Source organism: Neomonachus schauinslandi, chromosome 11, assembly GCF_002201575.2.
Source record: "Neomonachus schauinslandi chromosome 11, ASM220157v2, whole genome shotgun sequence".
Taxonomy (NCBI): Eukaryota; Metazoa; Chordata; class Mammalia; order Carnivora; family Phocidae; genus Neomonachus; species Neomonachus schauinslandi.
Genome location: NC_058413.1, coordinates 48,405,540 through 48,419,438, shown reverse-complemented (window position 1 = coordinate 48,419,438; position 13,899 = coordinate 48,405,540).

Below are 13,899 nucleotides of genomic sequence, written 5' to 3'. Positions count from 1 at the left end.
AGATTGATATGTCAATCTAATTACTATGCAAAACATATGATTAATATCTAGGATATAATTAAACTACATTTATTCAGACAAATCATTTTCTAAGGTAGCAATGTTCTCTCATTGGAGAATTATAGAATAAAATAATTTTATTTTCAACATAATGTACAGCTGAATGAAGTTCCAGCCTGAAAAGTTAAGAAGTTTACCCATGTCCACCCAGCGAGTGGCCAGATTGAATCTCTTCTGGCTTTATATTCTAGACTTTGTCCATTGTATCTGCTTGTGTGTAAGCTAAAGCATTCAGAACAATAAGTAAAGGAAGTCTTTCCGCAAGATATTTACTAACAGTAAGTCCCCAAAGCATCTCAAGGCTAGTGAATTTAGTAGCATTATTGTTGAGTTCCAAGTTTATTTAGATGGTGTAAGAAGACCATGTGAGTTTCTGGTTTCAGGAGTGGATAAATGATGAATCCTTGTACCTGGAAGTATGCCTATTTATATGCACTAAATAGGCCGCAGAAATGTAGATTAACTCAGCTAAGGTCACCTGTTAGCCGACTGCTGGGTTACATCTGCTCTGTTTATCCACAATGACTTGAGAGTACAGATACAACTTGAGAGAATAGTATTAAGTCACGAAAGCCAAAATCCTACCTCTTGAAATAAGAATTCATTTGTCCTAGAGCAAGAAATTCAGTCATTGTTATACAGCAGCCTTGCTATCTTACATTACTGTTTGTCTTTGGGAAGAAATCTCTGAAGATTCTAGAGATTGAACTGTGAATTTAAAAGCACCAGAGATCATTATCACATTCTTCAGTGAATATGGAGCAGTTCCCTTCACACAGACACAGCTCATCTTTAAGGGTTCTGTCAATTCTCAAGTAATCTTTTTGTTTTTGTTTTTTTTAATCTAGATATTGGTGCCCTTTCATTATAATTATTGGGAGTGTAATATAATAAATTATCTCATGGCTAAATATTGGCTCCAAGTGTACTTTGATATTTCAGGTTAAGGAATACTAAAAATATGAAATATAACTTTAGCTCCACTCATTCAAAATGTGTTCATTTGGGGCGTATTTTATAGTGATAAAGATAAGGCACTCCGTTAGGTACATGGGGTAACAGGGTGGAATGCCATGGAAGGTTGAATTTTAAATAAGACAATTTTTAAACATGTATACATTTTTTCCTAGCAAAAAGTATTAAATGAGTATCTTTAAAATTGTATATACATAGGGAACTCTGTAGTATAAAGATGTTTGGGATGACTTCCTGATCAGACTTGGCCTGCATGCCTCAAAGGTATGACTACTGGCTAGTGGTTTATCCCACAAGAAGGATGATGATAGGAACAGCTGTCTTCAACCTGAACACTCAATCTAATTCTCTTGCTAAACCAAATTGTGGAAAGTCCTATCTCCCCTTCCTGATACACTCTTGATGGATTTTCCAGTAATAATACTAGCCAACCTTTGTTCAGATTTGACTCCTTACCAAACACGGTGCTTGATTTTTTGCTTACATTTTCTCATTTAATCCTCACAATAATTTGGTGCTAAGTATTTCCATTATTTTAACTTTACCAAGAGAAAGCTGAAGCTTAGATTAAGCCACTTGTCCACATGCGCTCAAATGGTCGAACTAAATCCTGGTTCAAAATTCAGGTCAGACTAAATGCTAGAAGGTGTAGTCTTAACTAGAACTGCCGTCCAGGCAACTTCAAGACTTGAGTGCCTCAGTGATAACCACTGGTTCCCAGCCAGTCCTTGATTTAGTTTTCTCTCTCCCCTTAACACTGCCTAATTCCCTAAAACTGGCAGGGCCTACAGTCTGTCCCTGAATGATGTAGTTTTTGGAATGTTGGTGAGGTTGGTGGGGCCTGAAACCGACAGCCAAGAAAGAATTCTTGAGACATCTTCAGTGCAAAATGGTGGTTTTATTAAAGCTCAGGGACAGGATCCTTGGGCAGAAAAAGCTGCTGTCCCTGGATTGTGAGGGGCAACTGATTATATACTTTAGGGTGGGGAGAAGTAACAGGAAGCTCCAAAAGGACTTTCATATGCTGAAGAAGACTCACAGGATACCAGGAGACCTTGCTATTGTCAAACTGAGGCTGTTTTTCCCTCTAGCAAGGCATTAACATTAAGACAGTTGGGAGCGTCCTGGAGAAGGGTCATACTCCACATGACTCAAGATTTGTCAGTGGGTTGCAGATTATGAGGACATTTAATTTTATCTACATTTCTTCTGCCTTTGTTTCCCACATCACTGAGAACCAGGCCAATACTCAGGATCTTAATTTCCAGGACTGTGTTCATCAATAACCAGCTCCTGTTGATTTTACCTCCTAAGTGATGTAGGAAAGACATGAGGATTCAAAGCTAACAGCCAAGAAAGAATTCTTGAGAAGTATTTGGTGCAAAAAGGTGGTTTTATTAAAAGCACGGGGACAGGCCCTGTGGGCAGAAAGCGGCACTGGGGTCATGAGGAGTGGCCAATCATATACTTTCAAGCTGGGAGGGGGTTAAGGATAGTGTAGGTCTCTAAGGAATTTTGGAAGCAAGGTTTCCAGGACCTTGAGGGGGCTAGCTATTGTTGGGAAAAGGTCATTTATTACCGTCTAATAAAACCTTAGTCATGAGATCCTTCAGATGTATATCGGTGGGCCATATGCTTGGGGGATGATTGCCAACACATATCTCGGGGGGTTTAGAGATAAAGGAAATTTCTAAAGGAATTTTTATATGTTAAAGTAGACTTACAGGATCCTGGCTGGGAGAGGGGATTGGGCTAAAATTGCCTTTTGCCCTTAGCAAAGTATTAACATCGGGACAGTTGAGTCCTTAGAGGAATGTCACTCTGCCTGTTTCAAGGACTTGTCAATGGGCTGTAGGTATTAAGGAAATTTAATAATTTTTCTTTTCCTTTGTTTCCCATATCACTAAGTTCCTATCAAATGTGTCCACTTCTTTGCCTCTCAACACTGCAATAGCTGTCCTTATTGATTTTCCTATAAGCACATTTGGCCTTCCACACAATAGCCAGAGGGAGTTATTAAAAAGATTTAATATTATTCACTTTTGCACTATCAAATAATTATACGCCCTTAGTTAAAATGGCGCATAAAGAAAACAATGGCCCACTGAGCAGTTCTTCACAAATCCAAATTCCTACTCCCAGCAGGGAACAACTTTTGACTCTTTAAACTAGTTCATGTTTGAGATACCTCAGTGTCTGTAGATAATATGCTTTCCTAAAGAAAAATTAGGATTTCTATCTGTGTTCTGCTTGTGATATTGTGATGAATAATAAGAAATATATGTTTGGTCTTAGTCTTGGTTTCTAGCACAGAGCTCTTAAAACCTGCAGAATTTCCTAAGTGGTGAGAGCAACCAGGAGCCTTTTGTTATGTTAATGAGGTGACTCTGGGCGTGCACTTCAGGGTTTGGGGCTTGGGGCTGTAGTCAGGGGGAAACAACCATGTGATTAGAGGGGTGGAACTTCCAAGTCCACCCCCTGACTTCTGGGGAGGCGAGAGGGGCTGGGTACTGAATCAGCTAAACAATCATGCCCAGGTAATGAAGCTTCCATAAAACCCCAAAGGGAGGGGCCGGGAGAGGTTGGTGAACTCATGGAGATTTGGGGAGAGTGGCGTGCGCCGAGAGCACGGAAGCTCCACACCCTTTCCCCATGCCCTATGCGTCTCTTCCATCTGGCGGTTCCTGAGTTATATCCTCACATAATAAATCGGTAATCTAATATATAAATTGTTTCTTTGAGTTCTGTGAGCTGCTGTAGCAAATTAACCAAACCTGAGGTGGGGGTTGTGGGAACCTATAACTTAGAGCCAGTCGGCCAGAAGTACAGGTAACAACCTGGATTTGTGCCTGTTGTCTGAAGTACAAGCAGGGTTGTAGGAACCTCTAAACTACAGCCGGTGGGTCAGACGCACAGGTGGTACCTGGGTTTGGGATTGGCAGCTGAAGTTAGGTGATGGGGGGCGGGAGGAGTTTTGTGGGACTGTGCCTTTAACGTGTAGGGTCTGATGTTATCTCCAGGTAGATAATGTCAGAATTGAGTTGAATTGTATGACACTCAGTCAATGTCCAGAGAATTACCTGGTGGTTCTGGGGAGGATCCTCCCCCCGCATTGGAATTAATGCCTAGAACTTTTACTGCTATTTTCCCTATTTATTTAATTTGAAGATAATTGTTACAAGGAGAAAAACAGTGGTTTTTCCAAGTCTGAGAATTACTACAGATATTATTGGTTGAGTTAATTATAACAAGGTCAGAACAGAATAATCAAGGGTTAGATATCAAAACAATAAATTTAGTTCAATATTCTACAAAGAGAAAACAAAAATTAATACTTTCTCACAGCTGGCAAGTATCAAGTTTGAAAGATATAGAGCAATAAACAAGTAGAGCTAAAGTGGAATCTCACGGGCAAGTTTCTTAAAAGTAAGCATCTCAACTTTATTCTAGCTACGTAAGGTATAAATACCACCCCCTCCAAATAGGTCTTTAGTTCCTTTAGTCATATACATGTGAAAAATATTTTTCCAACATTTTACTCATATCTGTACAACAAGATATAATGGTGAATTCAGTTCATTTTCATCTCAAAATCTATGTTACTTAAAAATGCAGTTTCTTTCAGTTAACATCATTGTTTCTTGGACATTTCTCTATATCTTGCACTTACATTAATCTGGTTCTATTTAAGGCAGGAGAGTATCCTTTATCCTAATGCTCTCCCCCCCTTTTTTTTAAGTCAGCATTATTTTTTTTAATTTAATTTAATTTTATTATATTACGTTAGTCACCATACAATACATCATTGGTTTTTGATGTGGTGATCCACGATCCATTGTTTGCGTATAACACTCAGTGCTCCATGCAGTACGTGCCCTCCTTAGTACCAAAGAAACAATGATGTTAACTGAAAAAAATCAAAGGTTGCAAATTAGTATTTACACCATGAGCTCATTTTTATAACCCTATCTATTTAATGCTTTTGTGTCTAGAAAAAGTTGAAGGGATGTTTACCAATCTGTTATAGAAGGAGAATTATGAGAGGACTTTCAACTTTTTATAAAGTCATGTCTGTTATTTTTGCAATCAGTAACTAGTTTTTTGAAAAGGAGACTTGAGATAACAACTCTTACTTTCAACCCATTTATTTTTTGCTTTATCACTAAAAGAATTTTACTTAAAAAAAATGCAGTTTCTCAGTCTTTCAAATTTGCAGCTATTGATATGAGCCCTCTGGTTGTTAACTCTAACTTTAATCAAGGCTGAATTAAGTAGCTCGGCAGTTACAATTTTGCACACCCCCACCATTCACATTAACACACACTCATATATGTTCCACTCCTTCCATTTTTCATGATCTTGGGTTTAGTAATGGATACTTAGGAATGATATCAAAAACGTGAGCAACAAAAGAAAATATAGGTAAATTTACTTCATTAAAGTTAAAACTTTTGTGCTTCAAAGGAAACTATCAATCAGTGAAGAAACAACACACAGAATAGGAAAAAATATTTGCATGTCATATCTGATTAGTGCCTTGTATCAAATTATAAAGAGCACTTACAATTCAAGACAAATAACTCAATTTTTTAAAAGATTTTATTTTTAAGTAATATCTACACCCAATGTGGGGCTCAAACTCATAACCCTGAGATCAAGAGTTGTAAGCTCTACTGACTGAGCCAGCCAGGCACCCCACAAGTAACCCAATTTATTTATTTATTTTTTTTTTTAAATCTTTTTTTTTTTTTTTTTTTTAGATTTTATTTATTTATTTGAGACAGAGAGAATGAGAGACAGAGAGCATGAGAGGGATGGGGGTCAGAGGGAGAAGCAGACTCCCCGCCGAGCAGGGAGCCCGATGCGGGACTCGATCCCGGGACTCCAGGATCATGACCTGAGCCGAAGGCAGTCGCCCAACCAACTGAGCCACCCAGGCGCCCACAAGTAACCCAATTTAAAATGGGCATTGTGGGATGCCTGGGTGGCTCAGTTGGTTGAGCGTCGGACTTTTGATTGCAGCTCAGGTTATGATCTCGGGGACCTGAGATGGAGCCCTGCGTGGGGCTCCACTGGGTGTGGAGGCTGCTTGGGATTCTCTCTCTCCCTCTGCCCCTCCCACTCTCTCTCTAAAAAAAAATCTAATAGGCATTGTTCTGCTTCTGGAACCCCAGCCCCCTCACTGCTCCAGCTGTAACAGATGGCTCTGTCACTCACTGTTTTCCGCTAGCAAAGGAGGAAAGAATGTTTGCACTAGAATTAATTTACTGCTATTACTACTACTATCACGCTACTCTCATTTTTTATTATCGTTCATATTCAGTCCTACTAGTATGGAGGCTCTGAAGCCAAGGTTTACTTATCTTATTGCAATTATAAGCAAAGACATTTTCTTTTTTTTTTTTTTTTAAGATTTTATTTCTTTATTTGAGAGAGAGAATGAGACAGAAAGAGCATGAGAGGGTCAGAGGGAGAAGCAGACTCCCCGCCGAGCTGGGAGCCTGATGCGGGACTCGATCCGGGGTCTCCAGGATCATGACCTGAGCCGAAGGCAGTCGCTTAACCAACTGAGCCACCCAGGCGCCCCTAAGCAAAGACATTTTCAAGCTCATTAGAACAATTAGTTGCCTTTGATGTGAAGTTGTTTTCCTGAAACTAGACTTTGGGTTTGGATTAGTTGGCGCAGAGTAGATGGTTTTAATGACTCCTCGGAGAACAGGGCAGCCTTTACTCATAGTCAATTTCAGAGACCACACTGAGTCTGAGGATTAGTTCAGGGAGTCACATCTCCTATATCTGGAACTGAAGCTGAGGTGCAGAACTGAAGACTAGCCCCAGAGACCTGGTAGGCGAGACACCGTCTCTGCCTATCTCTGTCTCCCCAGCAGCTCAAGGTAATACATCTGCAAGGCATGACACTTCCCCAGATAACAGGGCCATTAGAGCAACAGGGGATGCCATTAATTAACTCTCCCTGTGTGTGTGTGTGTATACATACATATATATACACATATATATATTCTTCATTATATATATGTATTCAAACAGAAATTACAAATACTAGAGAAATTCATCTTCTCCCACTTTGAGGCCTGAAACTACCTGGCTCTTTGAAATCAAACAAACCTGGCATTTTTAATAAAATTTCTAAAATCTCCATTAACGGCTTTATGGATGACTGGTAAGTACTGTCGGAATCTGAAACTTGCGACCCCCCCCCCCCCCCCACCACCACCACCACTGAGAGGGGCCATCTGGTCAGGTTTCATTCAGGAATCAACACAAGCTTGAAAATAATATCCCACGTCAACCGCATTCTGGCAAATGGACACACGTTGACTAAGTGAGAGATAAGAATGATTCTAGGAATGGTAGGATCTAGGTTTCAGCAAATAGAATCTGACTTATAGTGAAGCTAGAAGAACACAAATGAGGCTAAAAAAGGCATTTTTAAACTCATATAAAAAGATTACCTTTGGGGCGCCTGGGTGGCTCAGTTGGTTAAGCGACTGCCTTCAGCTCAGGTCATGATCCTGGAGTCCCGGGATCGAGTCCCGCATCGGGCTCCCTGCTCAGTGGGGAGTCTGCTTCTCCCTCTGACCCTCCCCCCTCTCATGCTCTCTCTCTCTGTCTCATTCTCTCTCTCAAATAAATAAATAAAATCTTTAAAAAAAAAAAAGATTACCTTTGTGGAAATAACCCATGGCCAAAAAGATACTGAATCTTTTATTAGTTGTACAGTAAAACAATTATTGACATCTTCACCTTCGGACATCACAGATGTCCTATTCTGTCCTGTTTTATCAGATTGCTTTTCTCAGCTGAGTTCTCTAATAGTGAAGGAGATGAGTATATCAATTTTTGTTTTTCTTTTCAAGCTATACACAAAGTGTATTTTAAGCTTGTACATTTACAAATTAAGTACTCGGGGGAGGGGTATCCAAACATAATAATAGTACAAAAACAAATGCAAAAGCAATATGAAATGTGCAAAAAAGGAAATTGAAATCGGGCATAACTAAGTACATGGACTGAAGCAAAAAGGTCTTATTTAACTCCATGAGTCTGTGAATAAGCTAAACTAATTCTGAAAATAGAATGGCTGGAGACAATTACAGGGCTGAGTATGTAACCGTAGCTTTGAAGCATGAATTAGCTATTTAAGGCTCTAGTTCTAGGTATTCAGTTGGTCAATAAAGGACATTTTTTCACATAAATTGGTATGAAAAGGAGTAGGAAAGAGAAGGATGTGAGGGTTCAGTCTAGCAATGAATACACTGTGAGCTCTTTGAGTGTCTGCCCATGGGGGAGGAGGATGCACCTGGAGTACCAAATGCCAACATCTTACCAACTGATTCATCCAATCTTATTCATCTTACCATCATGCTTAAGTCATATGATGTTGTCAACAGTGCCCATGCCAGCCGTATCTTAATACCTTCTTGTTTTCAAGTTTAAAATATATTTATTCTATCTTTCACAACTGAGTCATGATTTGGCTAGTTATAGAATTCTTGGCTGGAAAGAAATACTTCTACATGAGCCTTTTGATCCAGTGTATTGTCTTCCGGTCTTGAGCATAGCTGTTGTGAGATGTGTTGGTGCTTTTCTAATACCATTTTGAAAATCTCTCTCTCTGGGAAGTTTTTAGGATTTGAAATTTTATGATGGTGTAACTTGGTGTGCGACTTTTTTCACTTACTAAGCTGGGTAGATATTTTAATATCTTCTTAGATTACAATTGAATCATGATATAGCATCAGAATTCCTTCCATTGAACATTTTTACACCATTCTTTTACCCAGACATTTTTATTCTTCAGAAATCAATTGCTACAGTTGGTCTCTAGCGTAGGTGGAGTGTTATCAGAATGCATACCTGTAGTGGTGTAATTCAAGGAAGGAGTGAGAGAAAATAGGACTTAAAAGAGAAGATCCATAGGAGCAAATGTCATTTTTAAAAAAATCATGTTCAATGTTGTTCGTACACACTAACAATGTGGGAGTTCTCTGTACGAAACTGACACCAGAACTGTGCTGAAGGAAAGCTAGTTAATCTATATCTCAGTCCCTCTGATTATTTGTTGTTTTCCTTAATGTCTACTATTTTCTCATTCCCCACCCTCCTCCAGAAGAAAAAAAATTCAAGAACAAACAAAACGGAGAAATTCAGTGCACCAGTCCCAAACACTTCCTTCATGAGTTCCCAGAAGATCAAGAACATCAGAAGTCCCTCTTTGTGTTTTTCTTAGCATTGAATGTCCTCATCCCAGCACAGAAACAGGAGACAATTCTGATACCCCAACTTGGTTGGAATTTCCCTTGTCTCATGCACATTTTAGTCTGCAGGGGGCGCTGTCTTTCCCTCTGCATACTGCACAGTCTCCTGTTACAGAGAACAGCCATTGTCACAATGGGCACCTTTATACAGATTTGTTTCTTACATGCTCCACTCACCAGGGATGATTGTCTCCTGGCCAGAGTATCCTATGGCGAATCCATGTCCATTGGTCACCTTATGAACTATGCAATCATGGTGTCTAAAGAAATCCAAAATAACTTGCTGGCCAGGATTCCCTTGAGTTCAAGGACACATGTAATGGTAGCCTCTACTGCTGCTTGCTGACTGGGACATCATCCACAGCCCCACAGACTAGCTCTTGGATATTAGGGATTTTGCTCAGCTTTCTTTTTCTTTTTTTCTTTTTTATGACTCTGAGATTGCTAGTGCTATTAGGACTGTCTTTATCTCCCAGGTATCCAACCTGGCTCTAGTCCCAACGATTCTCCCTTCTGAAACCTTTTTTTTAGCTACATTTTCCACCTCTCGTTCCTGGGTCTATCCAACTTTCTTGTTTGAAATTCCAAAACAAACTGGCTAGGACCAGGTGACCACGGCCATGAGCATGCTGAATCCCCTGTCACACACCTCAAGGCATTCTTAGGGAAGGAATTTCCCAGAGACAGAACCCAAGAAAAAGACTGTTGAATGAACTTCAAACTGTAGAAATGAACTTCAAAGGAAAGCAGTTCTTGCTGTTAACAATTAAGCTGAACTGGTGTCGCATGGCCTTAGAAACTGGGATACTATGTTTGAATTACAAAAATAACTATTTATCAAATGCAGGAAATCAAAATGTTTTACATAAAACAAGAGTAACCGTCCATATTAGAAATTTTGTTTAGTGGTTGTTTATTGTTTCCTCAAAAATTTTCTTTATGCCGCTCCTTTTTTTTCTGTTGCACTCTGTGGGGGTCTTTGGGTGGTAAGTACAGACGGCATTCATTTCTCAGTGTGTAATATACCTTTTCATCTTGAGCTTATGTAGTAAACAGCAAAAATCCTGAGTTACTCTCAGCTGCAGGCTTTGCTATCTGAAGGAAAATACATATCAAATTAATTCTAATTTCCAAGTACTAGGTGTATCATTTTATTGCAAAATAATTCTCTCTTATAGCACATTACTGAACAAATCCTACAGGTCAATATGTTGATGTCACTCAAATCAGTCACGGACAGATGCCATCAATCAGGCATCTGAATTGCAATATCCCCAGTATAATCACAGCCCAAATTGTCTCTTTGCTCAGATCATAAAGAGGCCTTCCTCAAGCCAGGCAGCCAAACTGTTTAATCGGAAGTCACAGCATGAGCATGACTCACAAGTGCAAGGACAGTAAATACAAGAGTGAAGAAGCCTTTCCTTACCCCGAAGGTTGCACTTTTCCACTCAGACGTTAGCACCCACATTTCTTCCAGGCCTATTTAAATTTTGGTAACATTAGGACAGACATATAAGTGAACATTCCCAATTGCTTAACTTACTCCACACTATTAACATGGGGACTTTACACCAAGGAAAATCCAAATGTATAATTAAGCCTCAAACCAAATGCAACAGCTACTCCACGGCAAACGTGGTAATTCAGAGCACCCACCAACTCACAGTTCAGCGAAGGAATCATCACACCTGTAGGAGTTCCTGGTTGTGGGAGAACAAAGTATTAGAGGGTTTGAGTTATGCCTCTGACATCTTTACTACCAGTCAGCGCCCTCGGGTGTTAACATTACCAAGACTCAGCTGCCTATTAAAGTTTGTCCCCAGCTGAATGCATGAATCATATGTGTACCTTCCTTCAATTCAAGTCCTTCCTAAAAACTGCAATTAAATCTCATGACCCAGAGATTCTTCAAGATACCTTCCCCCTCGGAATCTCACTGGTGACTATCTGATACTCCTAGATCTAGAACTTCTTTCCCAGTTGTTCTGAGGAACGGGGCACAGTGTAAGTTCTGGCCTCAAATACCATGGCTAGTTTCCCTCAGCTTTGTTGGTATCAGTTTCTCTCCTTACCTTCCCCCTACTGGGCACTTGCTCAGACAAGATGGAAGTGTCACCTGCTTTCTGCAAGAACAGCCTTTAGGAGGTCTAGCTGTCCCCCTTCCTCTCCCCCAGGTATTTAATTCCTATAATTAGCTCATTTGAGCATGAGAATTCCATAAAAAACCAATTTTTGATATAAAGCACATCGATTATCGTTTGACCTGGGACTAGACACGAGGTGTGACAGAAAAGGCAAAAAAATAGTTCAGCTGACTCTCTGCCTCTGTCCCTTACTCCAGCCCTTGCAGTAGGCCTCGAGTCCTGGGGACTCTCAAAATAGAAGTCCTGTTGCTCAGTGTCAGGGTAACCCGCTTGCGATCAGATATGGCATTTGCAAAACCATGGACTTCTTCAACTCAGCAAATCAAACCTACGTTTCACTCTATGCCATCTATAGCCTAGAAAGTCTCTCCTCTAAGCAGAATGAAAAGTCAAGACAAAAACAAGAGTAACCGTCCATATTAGAAATTTTGTTTAGTGGTTGTTTATTGTTTTCCCAAATAAAAATGTTTTTACGACTTACTTAAAATGGCAAAGTTGACTGGGAAAAGCCACTGGAACCACGTCTCTACGTCTGACACAAACACATTTCTCTTCCAGCTTCCTCCTCTTTGGTGTGAATTAATGCACTTGGGAAATGCTGAGAGACAGCAAATGCACTTTCTAGTTGGAGACCGTTCTCCCCTTAGCTCTGCCTTGCTTTGAAGGCTGACGTTGAGGGCAGTGTTCTTTGCAGCAATACTTGACGGGATGCACCACATCATTACAACGAATGACCTAGAGGGCCAGTTTCCAAAAACTGGAGAACTGCCCCTGGCCACATCGGGTGTACTGGTTGTTCCAATTTCAGTCTGGAGGGGAATGGGGAAGGGAGAGAGAAAGGGAGTGAGGCCTATGAAACCATTAGAACATTTAGTCGCTGACCTGGCTTTGAATATGATTTTATTCCTTGATTTGGTTCAACAGGAAATATATAGCCATAGGAAAAATGAAGACTGCTTTTTCTCTTTCATTGTCTGTTGTGATAAATATGCTAGCCAAGGCCACCTTTTCTTTGCAAACAAAAATGTCCCATATGTGCATCCTAGTCGCATAATCTTTGCATAACCTTACCCTGTCCCCTATAAAACATTCCCTGGGCACCCACCCCAGCCACAACTTCAAGGCCACCCACTGCATATGCCCTGCTAACGGCAGGAAGACAGTGCCAAGTATCACACCAAAGGTTCTGGACTTGAGAGTCATCCTGAGTACATGCACCAAACATCAGAATGCAAGTCATCATTAGTTACCAGGATGATTCAGGGATTTTATTCCCAAGGGTGGTTTAAATTAAACATAAAATATCTCCTAGAAACTCTGTATATACTGTTCCCTTGGTACCCAGGAAGCTCTGAAATAACAAGAGATAACAGACTCATTACATTTTATAAATACTCACAGGTTTGTTGGTATGGAACACAGAAACCAAGTCTTCCAGTCAGACATGAAGAAGTCTGTTTGTCTCACTGGAAATACTCGAGGTGGACGCTTCCAGAACATTGGAAATCCTGACTGACTGCCCGACAGGTGCTACCATGGTAAGTTTTTTTCATTTCCAAGGCTGCTACGGTAAAAACTACAAGACAGTCAAGAGAAGGGTTTCAGGACTGGGACTGTGAAGAGGACAAGGCTTTAGGACAGGTATGCTTGCTTTGCTTCCATCAGAGACGCAAATGGGGAAGGATAGATTGACTCTTACTTGGAAAAGTTGGGATTTTTTTTGTCAGTGTATTATTCTCTTAGGAAACCATAGCGTGGGCCTGATAAACTCACGAAACCTCTGAAATCACATGCAGAATATTGTATGAGTGAAACTTTCCCAGAAACAGATACTTAGTTTTTACCAGATTCTCAAAGTAGTTCATGTGCCCCTCCCTTCCCAGAGGTTAAGAAGATTTCTTAAACAAAGTTGTTTGAATTGTTCAAATAGTGAATAGTAAAACACAGACCAATACTCCAAACTACCAACCATTGAATATATTAGTTAAACACAATACATTTAAAGGTACCTGAACAAACTAAGAAGAAATAATTTTTGGGCGCCTGGGTGGCTCAGTCGTTAAGCGTCTGCCTTCAGCTCAGGTCATGATCCCAGGGTCCTGGGATCGAGTCCCACATCGGGCTCCCTGCTTTGCGGGAAGCCTGCTCCTCCCTCTCCCACTCCCCCTGCTTGTGTTCCTGCTCTCACTATGTCTCTCTCTGTCAAATAAATAAATAAATAAATCTTAAAAAAAAAAAAAAGAATAATTTTTCTCATAGGAATCTAAATTTACAAATAAATGGATATTAATATATATATACATAAATCATATCATAAAGGAATCATAATGGGGAGACAGTATAGTTTAGGCTGAGGACTCTAGAATCATCCTACCTGGTTTCAAATCCTGGCTCATCTACTTTCTCTACTTTGTGAATTTGGAAAAAACTATTGCATA